At 47.7% G+C, this 18896-nt stretch overlaps 1 long non-coding RNA gene across 1 annotated transcript; it reads right to left on the bottom strand.

The window, feature by feature from the left end:
- Window positions 1-1690: 1690 nt before the first annotated feature.
- LOC119374033 (uncharacterized) lies at window positions 1691-18138 on the bottom strand. Its single transcript, XR_005180069.1, has 4 exons — window positions 18011-18138; window positions 17853-17917; window positions 7003-7089; window positions 1691-1872 (listed from the first exon to the last, which is right to left on the bottom strand). It is a non-coding gene; the product is annotated as an uncharacterized LOC119374033 (long non-coding RNA).
- Window positions 18139-18896: the final 758 nt, after the last annotated feature.

Genomic DNA, 18896 nt, shown 5'->3' with positions numbered 1-18896 from the left:
GAGGCTGTCCGTATAATTGCTATCGCAATAAAAAAAGAACGCCGACCACACCCCGCGTCACACGCCACCGCGTGGCGAGAGACGCAGAGGGGTCACTCCACGTGCCGCAGTACAGTCGACACTTGCAGCGCGCTGGTCAAACACAAAGACGTAACAATTGTGACAGTTGATAGTTCGCGCTTGCCCTGTGTATACCTGTGTGTTCGTTTCGAGCGCGCTTCTTTGTAGTTCAGCGGCGTGCTGCCAGTTTCGAGTTGCTTGTCGTTCTTCGTGTGACATTCCAATTTCTTGCTATCACACTCATTGCTTCGCCCTTGCGGCGAAACTGTGACTTTTCATGTTTCACCCATCCCCCAACCCTTCGCAATGGATAGCACCGGCCGTTCTGGCCCAACATCACTGCAAACCTACCAATGTTAGCCAGATTTTAGTTCTTCATCTTAGTGTCGACTATTGATGACACATTCAGTGACATCGCTGTGAACTGTTATGTACATCCATCAAAAATAATGTTTGGAGCTTTGTAATAGTGTCTTGTACAAACAGTTGTCCCTTCAGTGTATCTGTTAAGTGAACGTGTGCCGCACACACTCTTTCTTTTATCCGTCGTGTTCGCATGGTACACGAAGCTTCATTTGGCTATTTTGCATTGATCGGAATACTGTTTCGGTCAAGAAACTTCGTACACTTCAACACTCCATGAGATAATGAACTATGACTATACTGCTGCAGTCATGTATCAGAAAATGACGGAGCGTGATATATAACTTAGGAGAGCTAGAGTCATTGTGCCGAACAACAGCTCAGAAGCAAATGTTGAGAAGCCAGCAAAACAAGAATATAGTAAGAAATAAGTTGAATTGTGTCGGCTTGCATTTAAATACACTAGAGTGGGTTAAGCTATGAATGTGAAAATAAGATTCTTCTACTTGTGCTGGGAGCTCTGGACGCCATCTGTATGAGAGATCTGTTGCCGCACTCTGCGCCTTACAGTACATGAGCCTAGTGTCACGCACCCCAGCGCCTTCTTCAAGTGATATTTCGCAACGAGCACGATACCTCACGTTTTACGCACTGGCTTATTGAGGAACACCGAATGTTTCTCAGCATGCCGATCAAGCTGCTCATGCTTAATTTTACCCGAGACAGCATGGGCACCCCGACCCTTACGGCTTAAAGAAAGCCGCAAAGATGGCGAACTGGGCCAGTGAGTGAACATTCATTTTACGTAAACCGCGAACGGGCAGGCGCGGTAGAAAACAGGCTGAATGAGCCTTCACTTACAAATGGAATATTTTATTTAAGTTATAATGTGCACGTACATAATATCTCGCAGTTAGCTCAGGTCAAATGAGTGCGCCCTGCATGACAAGAAAATATGATAAAGAGAAGAAATATAAGTGCAATTTTGCGGTACCTGTCACAAGACATTTATTTCACGATGATGCAAATCTGCAAAATTCATCTAAGCCATCGTGCTGTCTTGCTCTGCCGTCATTTTCTGTTCACTCCACCACTACTGTACTTCGGCAGGAGAACGTTCCAGAAGAGTAATGAATGAATAAGAAATGAAGGCAGTATGATAAGCAGAATGCACAGTCAATGCAGTTCACACGTTGTATGCCAACTCGTGGCTGCAGTGTATTTTATTTTTGTTTTTTATCCCGAATCTCTAATTTGTGAAGTCACTACTTTGGTTCACTGGTTATCCATACCAACGGATTCTTGCTAAAGATTTGCAACTGCTTTTGTACAAAAGCCTTCTAAATTTTTCTTCTGGGTACGTCACGTTGAACCACGTCAGGCATGGTTCAGCCGATACTACTCCGCCATAGCCTGGGACTCTTATGTCGTACGCATGGTATTGCGTGCCTGAAAAGTTAAAATACGATCAACGCCTTAAACAGATTAAGAAATGCGACTACGTGATCAAGCGACATCGGAAGTCTGTTTGGTCGAGTTATGCACGACATCTCTGGTACTGCAAAAAGTCACGGTGTTATACAGGCGCTTCCCTCTTCGTGGCCTCTGCAATCAACTGCCTCAGCACGCCGTCGGGCTCGCAGAGGCCACGTAGAAAGAAGCGCGTGGTTGAGACCTGCTCCGCCAGGGGTCGCCACGATCCGAGCTGCTCACAAGAAAACCGTCTGCTCTTTCGATGAACTCATTGGACTAATTTCTATGATGTATCCGGGCAGTTAATTGACCCTTACCTGAACTAAACCTTCTGCTACGATATCATATGTATCCTTATGAACTGTTAACTTGAACCATTACCTCCATTTTACAAGGGGTTTTATTTTTTTAATTGGTTTTCTAGGCATTCGAACGAGCGCTCAACGTCCCTTTGGCTGCAAACGAATTCCGGTGTGCTTCTTGAAAAACATAATGTCACTAGGTACTAGCGCTATAAAAGTGGGCTAGACAACAACACGCCTTCATGGGTGCTGAAGCCGTAATGCGAAGTGTTTTACGTTCTGCTCCCATCGGTGGCACGTTCTCTCCATCGTATATAATTACTACACCTTCATTAGGATCACATAGAACTTAGCCTATACTTTCCTTGGCTTTACATAGTTGTATGTAGAATTGGCCTTGGCGACTAAAGAATAGAAAGTGGCCTAAAACCATTTCCCCGTTTACAGGAAAGAATCCAGCAGATCCCACGCATTGTGGGAATCAATTTCATGCGAAGCAGTCAGCCAGTCGCAGACTATGGTGGATATTTCGCATTGAGCGAAGCGTTACGCGATGGTTCGACGTCTACTTGTGAATTGAGTAGCTGTGCGCATATTGTATGCTTATCAAGCACGCTGAGCAGGCCCGTAGCCAGGGCGGTGCCCTAGGTTCCCTGCCCCCCCCCCCCCACCCCGAAATTCTGATGGAGGGCGGTGTTATACCGAAAATAACTTATGAAAATAGCTGTTTTTCTAAAATAGTCAAGGTCTTCAGCAAGTGCCCCCTCCCCCCCTCCCCCGAAAAAAAAATTCACAGCATATCCACGGGTGAATGATGAAGAACTTGGGCGAAGCTCCTGAAGCAATCACGGTTACACCGTGAAATCTTCAGTGGTTTCGCCCAGCAGTAATCAAAGCGATAACCCAGTACATCATCGAAGGCGTGACAAACACTGTATATATTTATACAAGAAATTTTATTAATCGTAAGTGGTAGCTAGATGTGGCTTCCGTTCCCTCTTCATTATAACGGCTTTATGGCCGGTGAAGTGATGGATCGGTGATGGGTCGTAGTGGGATGTTTGCAAAGACGAAGTAGTGGGCAGTTTGCAAAGGTGGCTTCCGTTCCCCCTTCATTATAACGGCTTTATGGTCGGTGAAGTAATGGATCGGTGATGGATCGTAGTGGGATGTTTGCAAACACGAAGTAGTGGGCAGTTTGCAAAGGATCGGTGATGGGTCGTAGTGGGATGTTTGCAAAGACGAAGGAGTGGGCAGTTTGCAAAGGTGGTTACGCCGGGCAACGGAGACGTGACAAGGTTAAACTAAGAGGAGCTTCGCCCCTAAAAATGCCTGGCTACGGGCCTGACGCTGAGTATACTGGTGCGCAAAGGGTAGCTCATGGTCCGAAGTAACGTCGGCACTCAAGCTACAGCATAGATGAAAGTTCCATCGCAACGAAGTGGACGCTGCGGGGCGATGACGTGCGTATCATACGTAGCGGTCGTAGGCTTATTCGCGCTACGCTTGACTACAGCTGGAGGATTTACAGATATGTAATGTTTGTTGCATAGATGTAGTCGGGTAGCCAACATTGCAATCACAATTAGCGTTTTCCTGACATGACGCTTCCATAGGCCTTTTTCCGAAGCAGTTTGAAGCGCTGGCATTGCTTTATGTTGAAATACTTGACTGCTATGCAAAATGCCTGGTTGCAATTCCGGCTTTTCGCTACGCCGGGCAGTGCGAACATAAACTATCATCATCATGAATCGGCACGTGCTCTCATAGAAGGAGCGAGAAAGACAAAGAAATACATAGAAAATTAAATAAAGAAATAGAAGGGAACAGATACAAAAAAAGACAACGAAAAATGGAGAGATGAGAGAAAAGGAAATAAAGAGAGGAAAAAGAAAGAGAAAAGTAAAGAGGAACAAAGAAGGCTGCTCAGCTTCGCAGTTCAATCAGGCTGGGCACTCCTATTGCGAAGGTGCCTTATTTTTTTATTCTTCACTTTCATCGGAATATTTAACCCATCGACACACTGCCACCCCGGCACCACATTTTCTGGGACACGGCTCACTGTCGGGTTAAGATTTCGCAAGTCTGCATTGATATAGACTGAGAATCACCTGTGGCGCATGCGCGCCCACCAGTGGCCACGGCCTGCGGATATGTGCGGCAGGTGGCTGGTGGAAAGGATTTCATGGCGTACGCGACAGGGAAGTCACGTTATTCATGTCGTGACCTGCGAATCGTGTTCGTCAGACATTCATGTCTCCTCTTACGCTAATTTTATGTACCAAGCTAAGAAGACGTCTACAAGAGCGCCGACTAGGCGGATAAGATAGATAGATAGATAGATAGATAGATAGATAGATAGATAGATAGATAGATAGATAGATAGATAGATAGATAGATAGATAGATAGATAGATAGATAGATAGATAGACACGCTCAAAGTCGCAGAAGTTTCCTAAGAAATGGTTCGCATGTAAAACGAAGCGAACCGTTCCTGGTATGATATGACAGAACGATCCGAGAATAAGTTCACAGTGTAAAAGGCACCGATCCGGGCGATTGCATTTTCTTTTTCGGCGCTATAGATTTGACAGCGCTTCTGTCGGCCAAAGCAGTTATCGCGGCCGTGGCGGTAAACAAGGACGCAAACTGCCAGGCAGGCGCATCATTGGCACCGCGCATGCTCAGGTGTGGCCAGTCTTGAACTGCAGATGTCGCTTGTGCTGTTCCGAGCGCGAGGCCCCGTCGTCGTAGACATGTGCGTTGACCACTGTACAACCACTGCCTTTCGCGAACCGCGCACGAATGTCTGGGAACCTCGCAGGTTATTTTAGAATCTTCTAATAGTATTCTGTTAGGCTTAAGCGCGTTAACACGAACAGTTGAGTTTATTCTGGAACTAGCGCGGCCACCAGTGGTAAGACTCGAACGTCCCATGACACATGTTTAAATGTCGACGCGCCTAAACCACAGATCAGATTACCGATGGCCGACGCTGTTCGCCGCTATAAGTGTACAGCGTGAATTGCTTGTACCGTGACGTTTCATTTTCCGAGCACAGGTTCGCCCGAATCAAGATTTTCATGTTGAACCCGCCGACTACTGCCTTCGTCATCGTCACGACCAGGCGACATCTGGTGGAGGTGCTGTTCGTTCATGTTCCAGGCGCCCCCGTCAAGCCTTGCACCCAGCCCCATTCGTGAAGAAGACACCGACATCATCAGGGACAGTCCAGCGAGCTGCTGACTAAAAGGAGCGCGCGTGGCATTGCCCCGTCCAGGTTGTCCTCGTCACTGACGGTCGGCAGCATGCCGTTCAAGCTAGTTTACGGAAGGAGCGTCTCGACGACGCTTGACGCCTTGCTGCAGGCCGTCAGTGACGAGGAAAATCTTGACGTTGCGCTCTACCTACAGCGCGCCGAAGAAAGCCCGTCAGCTAGCCTGCCTACACATCAAGAACCAGCAGACGACCGACAGCCGCCGTTACAATCTTTGGCGACGCTTCGTGGAATATCAGCCCGGCGACCGTGTGTGGGTCTGAACACCGCTACACTGACGTGGCCTCAGCCGAAAACTTCTTCGGCGATACTTCCTCTAATACAAGACGCTTCAACGTCTTGGTGCTCTGGACTACGAGGCCATCCTGGACGGCATTACGAACTCTCAGCGGCGCTGCACACGACCCGAAGTCGTCCATGCCACGTGTCTTAAGCCGTTTTATACGCGTTAGCGACCAATTGTGTGGCCATTCTCGACGGGTTGTTGCCGTCACCGTCATGTCCCGTATAAAGTCCAAAGTGATAACATCCCCCAGCGAAACGTATGTTGTACCTCGGGTAAAAGCGTGAGAGCGGTGGAGACGAGCGCGGCTGAAGCCGAGATCAAACGAGCCGGCCCATCTCCGTCGCTCGGAGGGCGCATGCGATAACATCCCCCCGCTCGGGAGGCATGCTATTGAAGCTGAGAGGAAACGCCCCGCCCGTCTTGAACGAGCATATAGGGGCGGGCGGCGGTGTCGCTCGAGCAGCATTTTTCAACTTCGATTCTCTCGTATACGATTTTACGTCCTGCGTTCTCAACGCGAAGAGACTGCGCGGAAAGAGCATTTCTCCCTGGAACGGCCGCATTCTCTTACACCAGAGTTTTGTAGAGTTACGCGAGATCGGATTAAAAAAAGTTAGCTTCCAGCCTTACTTCGTATATCATTACAATTTGTTGCTATCGCATTCATTGCTCCGCCCTTGCGGTGAAACTGTTCTTTTTTGCTTTCTTTGTTATTGTTCTTTCTTTGTGTATGAATATTTTCTCCCTTTCATGTTCTGTTTTAAGCATTTGGACGATGCTTTTGCAGAGGGGGGCAATGCACGCACGCTCCTTCTTGTATATCTATCTAGCCGATGTGTTACACGTAGTACAACCACTGCCTTTCGCGAAACGCGCGCGAATGTCTGGGAACCTTCCAGATTATTGTATAGTCTTCTGACAGGCTTGAGCGCATAAACACGAACAGTTGCATTTATTCTGGAACTAGCGCGGTCACGAGCGATAAGACCCGAACGTTCGATGCCGCATCTGTAAATGCCGACGCGCCTAAACCAACGATCAGATTACCGACGGCCCACACTCTGTTCGTCGCTATAAGTGTACAGCGTGAGTTGCTTGCACCTTGACGTTCCATTTTCCTTGTACGAGTTTGCCCAAATAAAAATTTTCGCCTGGAACACGCCGACGACTGCCTTCGTCAACGTCACGACTACGTGACAGTAGTTTTTCGTGAGCAGTGTGCTTGGAAAAGCTTCACATACCATTTTTTATGTCGCCAAGCCCGAAAACTCCACAGCTGCTTCTTTGTCCTTGATATATTAATTCTTCTCGGCTATTAGCTGCTCCACCTGTGTGCAGTCAAAAAATAAAGTGTCTGAGTTATACAGAACAACTGATTACTATTTTGGGAGGCAAATATTTTGACAGAGTTTCATTTTATGTTGGGTTATATAACTGAATTGAGCTGGTCGACGAAACGGAAATCGATCAAGGGCTCGTTTTCGTTGTTATGTACAACCTAATGAAATTAACAGACCATGACTCCAAAGAAATTACAGGGGCATTATTTGTAGGCTTTGACTGTAATGTTGTGATCATGATATAAATGTAAATAAATAAAGTGTACAAAAGGAAAACTTGCCGCTGGTACGGACCGAACCTACAACCTTCGAATAACGCGTCACATATGCGCCACAAATTGAGCTTATTTGGTGGTGTCACCCGCCCTGTTAATAGGGAGGCAATGGCCGGGCGGATTCCAAGGGCTGACGTATCGGCCTCCCGAAACGCACCACGAAAGCGCGGACAATTTAGAGTAGGTCCTTTTAGTGCGCCAGCGAACGCCGGTTGTGGTCCAAAGACCGAGTCAAAGCCGAGAGTTGATAACACGAACAAAATATATTCTCAGTTAAGGCAGTACAAGCATCACACTAACATGTGCACTCGGCTGGTATCAATTACAAAAAAATTCGGCCAATCCCACGCATTGTGGGAATCGGTGTTATGGGATGCAGTCAGCGAGTAGTTGTTTATGCTCCATGTGTTGGCTTTGGCGTTAGGATGTGGATCGACGTGCTTTTTTAAGCGTAGTAGCTGGGTCCACATCGTGGCCTTATCAGGCACGTCGACTACACTGGCGTTTTCTGGGTAACTTATGATCTGACGTAACGTCAGCACTCACTTTAGGGCACAGACGTGAGTATTATCGAAACGAAGTGCACATTATGGTGAGATATGAATATCATACCTAACTTTCGTTAGCTTATTCTTCGCGGTCGAGCGACGCTTGTATATAGCTTGCTGAATCATAGGAATAAAATATAATGTTTATTAGGCTTTTTATGAAAGCCGAGTCAACACTGGAACCACAATTGACGTTAACCCGGCATGACGCCTGTATCATAGGAATACATATGTGATGTTTATTGCTTTGTGATAAAATTAGATAACCGGCACTGCAACCACAGTTGACGCTGCACCGACATTACGCCTGCATAAGGCCTTCTTCTAAAGCAGTCTCAAGACTGGGTGTGGCTCTATGGTAGAATGCGTCACTGCCACGCAGAATGTTTGGGTTCGATTCCTGTTGGGATCCTGATCTTTATTCTTTCCATTCGTTGGGTAAACGCTGCTAATGTCAGTTTTTCTGTACGATCTCGCATGTAAATTAGCAATGCATGTTCTAGCCATTCCTGGGAAGATATAAACTGTCAATCTCCCGTGGTGCATACCCCCTTGCCATATACGGGTATGTGCCACATGTGTCTGGAGGAAAGGGTTTGACGACGCACGTGGCAGGATTTTCACGGTATCCATTGCATGACCGGACAGAGTCATATTCATCAAACCCTCTTACCGTCCCATTCTAATTTTGGTCTACACCAAGTTAAGGGGGCGGTTATGAGAGCACCCAGACGTAGGCGGCTAGATAGATAGATAGCTACGTAGTTAGAAACGCTCAAAGTGCCAAAGGTTCGCTATGAAATGCTTCGAATTTAACAATATCTGAAGTTAACGTCCCAAAATCACGATATGATTATGAGGGACGCCGTAGTGGAGGGCTCCAGAAATTTCGACCACCTGGGGTTCTTTAGCGTGCACCTAAATCTAAGTATGGTATCAATTACAATACACAACATAACTTAGATGTTGTTTCAAACAACGGGAACAAACAAACAAATCGCGCTACAAATGCAATCTCATGCATTACAAACAATTCAAGAAAACTCAAAGTCTTCAATATTCACCAGACGTACCCAGTCCACAGTTTGTGGAACGTAACTTGAATGCTTCTCTTCCAGGAAACAATCACGCAGACTCCAGCGCTGATCCTCGTTGTTCCCTTCCGTCGTCGGCCCCAAATGTTTCTCTTCCAGGAAACACTCACGTATTTTCACTGCTCGCACGGCGTCATCACCCGATTCTTCCAGATTGACGATCAACTAGCCGCTCAATATCTTAAAACACGTCTTCTTTGGCCGACCGAGCCACTCTCACTTCAACAATAACTTCTTTACTGTCTCCGGACCGACTACTGACTACTGACTCCCCATCGCTGCACGCTTATATCTCCTCGCTCCCAGGTTCCAGAGGCCTCGGGTGTCTTCTTCGGCGTGCAGCACAGTCAAAGCTAGGGAAAGGGCTAGATTCTTCTCGCCGGTTCCGTTCGCCGTGGCGTCGCTCGGCGTCGCATCATGTTTTCTTTCGTGATGTTTCCAGACTTTGCCAGGCGTTTGATGCGAGATTGCTGGTTGCCGGCGGCCGTTTTGAGTGGGTGAGGAGGCGCTCGCGGCGTCTTTTGATACTTGTTTGTTTTCTATTTCGTTGTGCGCGCTGTTACGGGTCTTCTCGTTTTAAATCGGTGACGCGCGCCCTATTAAGCGCTCGTTTGTGACAGGTGGACACAACAAATAATGCCCCTACACTCTCCCTGGCGACACTGTCTATTGGTTTCACTAGGTTCAACTAACTGGGGCATATCTGAAACGAATTCTTCAATTCTTAAGAGCCGATGTTTCGGAGCCCCGTAGGCTTTTTTTCATTGGCGACTAGGGGTCAGGTGGCTAGCAGCGACGAGAATTTGGGAGAGTAGGGCAGGGCAGCGGCGGGGTATTTGAGGTGTCGGGCTGTGCGAGGCTAGATGCATATGTCTGAATTTGCTTAGTGCGCTGCGCAACGAGGAGCGGATGCCTTGCTCGTACCTAAGGAGTAGGTTGGTGCAGTTGCAGTTCAAATTGGCACAGTTCGCGTTGTTTGGGGTGGGTTGAATACGCCAGAGTTAAAGTACGAGTCGTTTTCGGCAATGGGTTTCAGTTGCGAGGACAGCGGTTTCTGGTAAGATTATTCGGTAGTATGCGTATTCGGAACGTTCGGCTGTAGGGCTGCGGTCACTTGCGAAGCTTTGGACGGCTTTTTGTGCTGTCGTACTCGTTCGTTGAGGTTCTTGGTTTTGCCAATTAGGCTTGCGTCACAGCCAGCACAAGGGATGCTTTGCCTCGGGCCCTCTGTTTCAGTGACCGTTCTTCAGGAACATGCAGTGAATGCTCCAATGTTTTTGTAGTCCAGTGCGCTACTCGGATGCCTTCTTTTCTGAGGATACGACCGATGGCTTCATTGGCACCTTGGATATAAGGAAGAGTTTGTTCGGTGAAGTTGATTGAGAGGCCTGTTGCTGGATTTCTCGGCATAGGTCTCTGTGTTTTTGGAGATGAATTGCTTGCCTAATAAGTTTTTGGGCAACCGTTCTAGGTGAGTGCTTTCGATACTTTGTTTCTCTTTTCTGTTTTTTTTCCTTTTGTGGGTCTCCGCTCTTTGCATTTATGTCTTTACGACTTATGTTTTTACAACACCACCAGGATCACCACAGACACCTAGCTGTGTGCGGTGTATTCACGGATTCGCAACCACTCTTACTGGCGCCATTTCAGCCTGACTGGGCAGGCATCACTATGGGCCTGCCGGTCGATAAACTCAGCGCGGTTTAGCGACGCAGGCTACGGTGTTGTTATGGCCCTCCACTAGCTCTCCTCTCACATTGGTACAGCCGGAAACGAGGAGGCAGATGCGGTACACGTGCCGTGGTGACGCACCAATAACCCATGACGTGGCTGTTTAAGACTTCACGCGGCAGCGACTACGACAACTACTGACTGCGATCCGCCCGGACAAGCGAGTGGCGGACGGCCACCTTCCACTGCCACTCCCGGAGACCTTCTTCGAGAGATAGAGGCTCATCCTGCTACTGCGTCTACGGAACGGCAGCGTATGGCTTGCAGCCCGCAAGTTCAGCAATGGACGCTGCACGTTGGCGGCCTGGAGCAAACATCTGCTTCTGCCCAACCATTCTGTCCTCCCGCGGAAAAAAACATGTTCATTGTCCACTGTCAGCTCGACCTCCCAAATGCCACCTTGGAGGACACGTTCTTCCCATAGAAGTCGCCAGTCCCAGCCCGGCCCTGTTGGCTCTGCACGAGTTTGCCGCACCGGACGGCCTTACCTCCCTCTAGCTAGAAGTCATCACCCAGACTTTGTCCACGTGGCTCACATGACGGTGCGGCACTAGACCTGTCCCTCTCCACCCCCATCTTTATTTATTTTTAGCAGCGAAGCTGTTCCTAGTCCACCCTTTCCCGTTGTCGTTACGTAGCTAGGCGAAATGAATGCACCGACGTGGAGGAGGCGAGAAGATGCGGGAGAGGAGGTCATCTATGAGGGGTCCCACTAGGTGCTTGGAGGAGAGGCGCGTCGGAGAGGGGGTAACCAATGCGAGGTCGCGCTGGGCGCGAGGAAGAGAAGCGCCGTAGAGACGAGGCGACGGTCTGTGGGTTTAAACCCATAACCGGCGGCCTCGTCTTCGAAGGTTTGTGTGCGCCGCGCACTTTCCGAAGATGGGGAAGAGACCCGAGCAAAAAGCCACTTCTTACAAGGGGCAGCGGGAGATTCGCTGTTTCGACAGTTTTTACTGCCGGGAACTGGCCTTACATATTAGGTGTGAAGCACCTGACGCTCTTGGACTGTCGGCATCTCCTGTCGTCGTAGACCGTCACGGTGACTCCTGTCGTCGCCCGTCGCGGTAAAGCAAGTTGAAATTAAGACGGCGCGTTCGCTCAGGAAAAGCTCGCGAAAACGCGCGCTCGCCCGCGAGAGACAATGTCACGTGCACTTCTTCGAGTGACAAATAAGACGGCGCGTTGGCTCAGGAAAAGCTCTGTTTTAGGGGCGAAGCTCCTTATGCCGTGGGTCTGTCCATCCTCCGTTTGTTTGTAGCGTTGTAGTAGCCACCTCTAGCTCGTGAGAAGCGCGCGTTCTGGTATGCACTAGAAGAAGAAGACGACGCTGACGAGTGAGACTCTCGTGCGTGTTCGCCTGTGTGGCATTCTTTCTTCTTTACTGCGCGCGTTCTGGTATGCAGTAGTAGAAGAAGACGACGTTCACGAGTGACACTTTCGTGAGTGTTCGCCTGTGTGGCGTTCTTTCTTCTTTACTACGTCTCGTATTTTCAACGACACCCGAAGACAACATTTCAGAAGTAAAGCGCCATGAGGCTCCCTCTTGGCACGCTTTCTCTTTAGCTCGGAGTCGCCAGATGGTAGACAAGGCTGCGGAACGGAGGGCATGGAAGGCGGGGGCAGTGCGCACTCGCAGACAGAATCCTGAGGTGAGAGCCCGCGAGGCCTAAGCTGCACGTCGACGCTGCGAAGCAGATTCCGCCGTTCGAGCCCGCGAAGCCGAAGCTGCTCGACAAGCTGCACGGCTGCGGCGAGAAGACCCCGCCGTTCGAGCCCGCGAGGCCGAAGCTGCTCGACAAGCTGAAACGGCTGCTTGGGCGAGTTGGTTCATGGTTAAGATAGATTTACCAGCGCAAAAAAAGACAGGACATTTAGGAAGGACACACACACATAGCGCTGCGGCGCGAAAACCCCGCCGTTCGAGCCCGCGAGGCCGAAGCTGCTCGACAAGCTGCACGGCTGCGGCGCGAAGACCCCGCCGTTCGAGCCCGCGAGGCCGAAGCTGCACGGCTGCGGCGCGAATCGGATCTTCAAAATGTGAAGGACCGTGAAGCGGCGAGAAAGCGCGCGTACCGGCAGGCAGAGCCTGAGGCTGTGCGAGCACGTGAAGTGGCTGCAAAACGCATCAGGCGGGCTCTGCCCGAAGGCGCCGACGCGCGCTACCAGCGGGACTTCCTTGATAACAGTTTCGGCCATAGTTGTGGTGTGTGCAACAGATTGTGGTTCTCAAACAATCTACTCACATTATCTTCAATCAAAAAGGACCACGCTCGCGCCAATGCCATCGCCGTGCTGCAGCGCGAGTTCGCTTCGCCCCACACATCATCATTCACCACGTGGATATGCTGTGATTTTTTGCGATGGACGCTGTCCGCGATGGGCGCTGGACGCTGTCTGCGAAGCTGCCTGTAGCAGTGAGATGGCGCTCTCCGCTCATTGCTGCTGACGTGTCCCTATGGGAAACGCCGGTGCTTCGCACTTCCGCAGGTTTCACGCTAGTGGAGCTGTCTTGTACAGTATAGCATAGCAAGGGGTGGGAAAGAGAAGAGAGAGTGAGGAGGAGGTAAAAGAGGAGGGCAACACCACCAGCTCCACCGTTTCCTCAATCTTCGCGCTACTAGTCCGTTTTTTAACACGAAAGTGTTTTATGCCGGGGTCCACCAAGACTTCAGTGACGTGTTTCCGTCACGGAACTGACGTCGAAAAAATTTACATGATCAGAAGGCAAAGAAAAAAGCTTCCGTCAACGGGCATCGAACCCACGACCGCTCGATCCGCAACAACAGATGCCGGGCACGCTATCCGCTGCGCCACGGTCACAGACTCCAGAGGCTTTACAAACGCGCCTTTTATATCTACCACTCTCCCGGTCGGCGGCTTGGTGTTGCCCTCTGGGAGCGGTAAGGTAAAGTAATTCATCATTAATATGGCCTCAGCGATTAGCACCTGCAACGCGTTACACGTCCGTCCCATTCGGCGCGTTTCCAATAGAAGTTAAGTTTCGTCAATTCCTTAACACACCGCGAGGTGGCGACATTAGCCAAGCGTCGTAAAAGGTTTGGCCTCGCTCATAGCATCACGCTAATCCGAACCAAAAATAGCTCTGCGACGCGCGCCTCACCTGACTGTAACACCGCGTTCCCCGCTCACGCGCTCACTTCGAGAAAAATAGCGGCCGGGCTACCGGAGCGGCACGACGCGCTCTGCGTTTCCCTCTTGTCCGGCCGTGGTGGTCAATCACATATTAACATGCCGCGGGATGGCGACCAAGTTCTGCGTCCAATATGCGACGCTCTTCTGGCTATCACACCTCGTTCTCTGATTACGCTTTCACCGTTAACTACTACAGCTACCCCAAGCGTTTGCTTAATCATTTAACACGGATGTTAGTCGTCTTGATGGAGATTTACCACCAATCATCAAAGTGGGTGCATACACGTTAAACGGTGCTATGGTTGCCAGACATCTGTATGCATTCTGCAAACTCTCTTATATCAATGTATAGTAAACATTCAGTTACTTCTGTAAGGGCACGCTTTACTTTCGTGTTATTCCGATTCCTATGATGGAGGGATCAATCATGTTTTTAGGGGCGAAGCTCCTTAAGGCGGCACCCGTTCGTCCTTCGTAGTTGTCGTAGTCGTAGTGCGTAACCAGTCGTAACGCTAGTACCAGATCTTGACCTCCAAGGTGGTGCCGGTGGGAGATTTTTCCTGTGCGTTGTTGAATAATAAAAAACTCGCAGCGTGCGCGTTAACTACAAGCCGTCTTCTTCTGTCTCTCATTCCCCATTAGCAGCCATTGGCATGTTCCAGTAGGAAACGTTAGTAGAAGTAGAAGTGTAAGTGTTAGCTAAAAGCCGACTTCTTCTGTCTCTCATTCCCATTAGCAGCCATTGTTTACCTCCAAGGTAGTGCCTGGTGAGATTTCTCCTGTGCGTGATTAAACAATAAAAATTTTGTTCAAAACGCCGTTGATTGATGAAATAAACCAACGAAAGACGCCAGATGTTTTCTAAAAGCAAAACGAAAGAACGCCAGATGTTTCTAAAGCAAAACGAAAAGACGCCAGCTGCTTAACGAAAGACGCCAGATGTTTTCTAAAGCAATGGTTTTCTAAACAATGAAAATTCACAGCGTACATGTAAAATTAAAGTGAGCTGCAAGTCGTCATAACTCATCGAACCTTTAGTATAAACGCGCCCGATCTCACGTCGGTGATGATGTACTGGGCAGAATTCACGGAAGATTCACGGTTTACCGATGAACCTCCGCAGCTTCGCCCACTCATCATCATTCACTCCGTGGATATGCTGTGATTTTTTTTCTCTTTCTTCTTAACCGATGCTCGAAATCCACCAACAATATTAAAGGAGTGCCTTGCTAAAGTCATAGCCCTTTTGCGCCACTCTCAACACTTCTTCAGTCGAAAATATGATTTTTTTTCTTATGTTTTTGGAGCCAACTGACACCCAGTCACCCTTTAAGAAGCGCTCTAACGGGCTTTGATACGTCGCGTCTTAAGAACACGATAATTTTAGATGGAGACATATCCTAGTTAACTTTAATTACTACTTTGCGCTAAGCCTTACGACATCACATACACTTGAATGGTAAAAATCTTTAACATGGTGCGTATTTAGAGCCATAAAAACTAATTCAGGCAACGGCAGTCGTCTGTAGTCGTATTGGTCCATCTTGGCCAATTCTCACTAATGAGATGTTTGTGCATGATAATAAATGGAGATTCGGGTGCACTGGTGCTTTCTTGTACCTTGGGGTTCGTTGAATAGAAACTTGACCAGGCAATTACGGATAGATACTGTCTGCTTCAATTGGTTATAGGTTGATATGCCCTCTGCAAGCTCGCGAATGTCTTGTTATCATTGTACTGAGCATCTTGCACTTCAACCAAGTAAGCTACCCTCTTTTGTACCGCAGATAAGCTTGTAGTTCTACTATAACTATAACTTGCAATACACCTGTATGATAAACACTGTGAACGCGGAGCCAAAAAAAAAAGACCACAGGCCAGAACGCCGCCTTTATACCACGTACAGTACACTGTTTACAAGAGATCCTCATGCTACGGCGTGACGCCGTGAGAGATGCCAAAATATCAAGGTTAAAAAAATTACAGCATATCCACGGAGTGAATGATGAGGAGTGGGGCGAGGCTCCGGAGGGCATCGTCGGTAAACCGTAAATACGAGTAATTCGCCCCACTCAAGTAAACACGTAAGAAATGTTAAACATCAAACTTTTATTGTCGGATTCCGTGTCGGATTCCGTGGTCACTTCATTATCATCGCTTTGTGATCGGTGAAATGTTTTCATAACATCACATCTTTTCATCATATTTCATCATACTACAAGTATAGTTTTATAACATCTCGCATCTCAAATCAAATCAAATCAAATTTATTTCAACATACAAGCGATGTCGTGGACAATGAACTAAAAGCCAGCAAGGCTTGACAGGGTCCATTGCCAATTTTTCAGGCAGTCACAAAACGGGAGAAACAAGAAATACACCGGAATTAAACTATAAATATATCGCATGATATTACAAGAATACAAGAATTACATGAAACACAAGAAATGCACAAAAAATACACAAGAATTACACTATGAATACACCGAAACATATAACAGGAATGCAAGAATAACACAAGAAGTACCCAGCATTATAAGCACTAATACATAAACATTGGCATTGCAGTAAATAAACATAGTACATAAACATAGGCATTGCAGTTGCATACATGTTTTTTTTTTTGACATTATGAAGAGATATATTACATTTTTTGTATTTAAGTGATAGGGTAGTCTATAACGTAGCATCTGATAGGTATAGTTCGTTAGACCTCGGTAGTTCCCATATTTCAGAGCTCCTTGTATTGGCCATTTTATGCTTACGCGTTAAATTAGAAATACGTTTTAGAGTGTCATTGTTCTTTTTAATAGCATTCTTATAACTTCTTATTAATAGGTTTTCGTAAATGTTAGGCAGTGGTACCAAATTTAGTTTTTCGAACAGAGGACTAGTTGGCGTTAAGTAAGGCACATCTAAAATGCAACGCACGACTTTTTTCTGCATTCTATGCAGGCTAATGATGTTAGTAAGTGTCGTAGTGCCCCAGACGAGATGACAATATTGTACGTACGACAGGAACAGGGATTTGTACAGTAGAAGTTTAACACTTTCAGGAAGAAAAAAGCGCAACTTGCATAGTATTCCGCATCGGCTGCTCGCATCGGCTGCTCAACAGTCACCTGTGAAGCGCCGGCGTTGGCCATTTCTCCTGATGTAGGGCTTGGCTGGAGAAGTTCCAGAGGGATGGCCTCGGGAGTAAGGCCTTGCAGTCGGCGACTGTAGCGGTGGACAGGAGTATCCACTGCAGGAACGGGTTGCGGGATCGGACTGGCAGAACCGCTTCGTGAAGGGGTGGTGAGCATCAGGCGTTGAAGTCCGAAGAAGCAAAGACCTGAGCGTCGTATCCTCAGAGAAATCGTGGTTGCTGCTCGAGCTTCCCACTTCGTCGTCCTCAGTTATCTAGCCGGCCTTGAACACGTCCGAAGAACCGAAGACCCGAGCGTCGTCTTCCTCAGTGAAATCGTGGTAGCTGCTCTAGCTTCCCACTTCGTCGTCCTCAGTTATCTAGCCGGCCTTGAGCCGTGTTTTCATCATACACAAGTACCGCCATCTAGCGGACACTAAAAACTAAACGAGAGGTGGCTACTACATACATCGGGGACGCACGACGCACGGCTTAAGGAGCTTCGCCCCTAAAAATAGTTTATTTGATTAGTCCCTCAGGAGAAAACCGGCGAGGTGACGCATGCGTTCCCACTTGTGATGAGGTTGAACGATTGAAGCGTTTCATTTCGTTATTATCAATTTATTACATTTTAAACCAGTTATAATCTTATCGAAAGCGGGGTAATAATGACAGACGTCCTCATTCAACAAAGCATACAATCCGCTTTATGGCAATATGTCAACACTGGTCACTTCACATGAATTTTTCTACTTTACTGTAAGCAGAAACTTCCCTGATGAACAGTTCAAAAACGCACAAAAAAGAACGTGTTACAACTCACCTTTGGGCCCGACATTCATTGCACTAGGTAGTTCAAATTTTCCATGTAGTGTCGTAAAGAACGTTCTGCATTTTAATAAAGATTTCATGCAAAGTAAATCAAGTGGTTTTATATTGATGATCGTACAGCTTATATTGATAACATATGAGTTATCTTACGCAGTACGTGTCCGGTATTTTCTGCTGAAATAAACATCCGTAGTGTTTATATATTCTTTCTTGTCTACTTTGCATTCCATACTGTCATTAGCTGTAGTTACAACGGCCCATATATGCAGCGTTGTGTCAAGAAACTGCAAGAGAATTGACGAGATTTAATGACATGAAAACTGAATTTCTGGGGATTGAATTGGCCGTCTAGTAAATGCGGATCTAGTAGGGTTTGCTGCACAGTTTATACAGGCATGCGCACTTTACCTTTATTTTACAGCGAAGCCGTTCCAGTCTACCCTGTGCCGCCACCGCTGCCGCCGTCGTCGTAGTCATAAAGTTTCCTAAAATTTACTGGAGGGGACTGTGGCGCTGCGATCAGTCAGCCACCATGCGAATGATGGGTAGTACGCGGATTTGCCTAGTCTTCGTGCTTGCTGGCTTAGAACGTACTTGTGGCTTTGTTTATTGTTGTGTTTTGTTTTCTTTCGGATAAAGGAATGGATCGTTGTGAACTTCGTGACCAGATTTGAATTGGTAAGCCTAAAAAAGTTAAAGTGGTGAAGTGGAACTGCTGCCTTTTGCTGAACATTGTTTTGCAACAAAGCGGCTGCTGGTGACGCGGAGCCAAACGGAGCCGAAAGAACGAAGTTTAGACAAATCCGTGTACTACCCATCATTCCCATGCTGGCTGAAGCGCCATGCTTTGCAGCTCCCATAGACACTATCGCCAGAGTTCCCTCTAGTAAGTATTGTAGGAAACTCTATGGTCGTAGTAGTAATAACAGTAGTAGTAGTAGTAGTAGTAGTAGTAGTAGTAGTAGTAGTAGTAGTAGTAGTAGTAGTAGTAGTAGTTGTAGTAGTAGTAGTAGTAGTAGTAGTAGTAGTAGTAGTA

This window comes from Rhipicephalus sanguineus, chromosome 11, assembly GCF_013339695.2.
Source record: "Rhipicephalus sanguineus isolate Rsan-2018 chromosome 11, BIME_Rsan_1.4, whole genome shotgun sequence".
In the NCBI taxonomy this organism is placed as follows: Eukaryota; Metazoa; Arthropoda; class Arachnida; order Ixodida; family Ixodidae; genus Rhipicephalus; species Rhipicephalus sanguineus.
The sequence above is the reverse complement of the archived record's forward strand: the minus strand, read 5'-3'. Positions and strand labels throughout refer to the sequence as shown.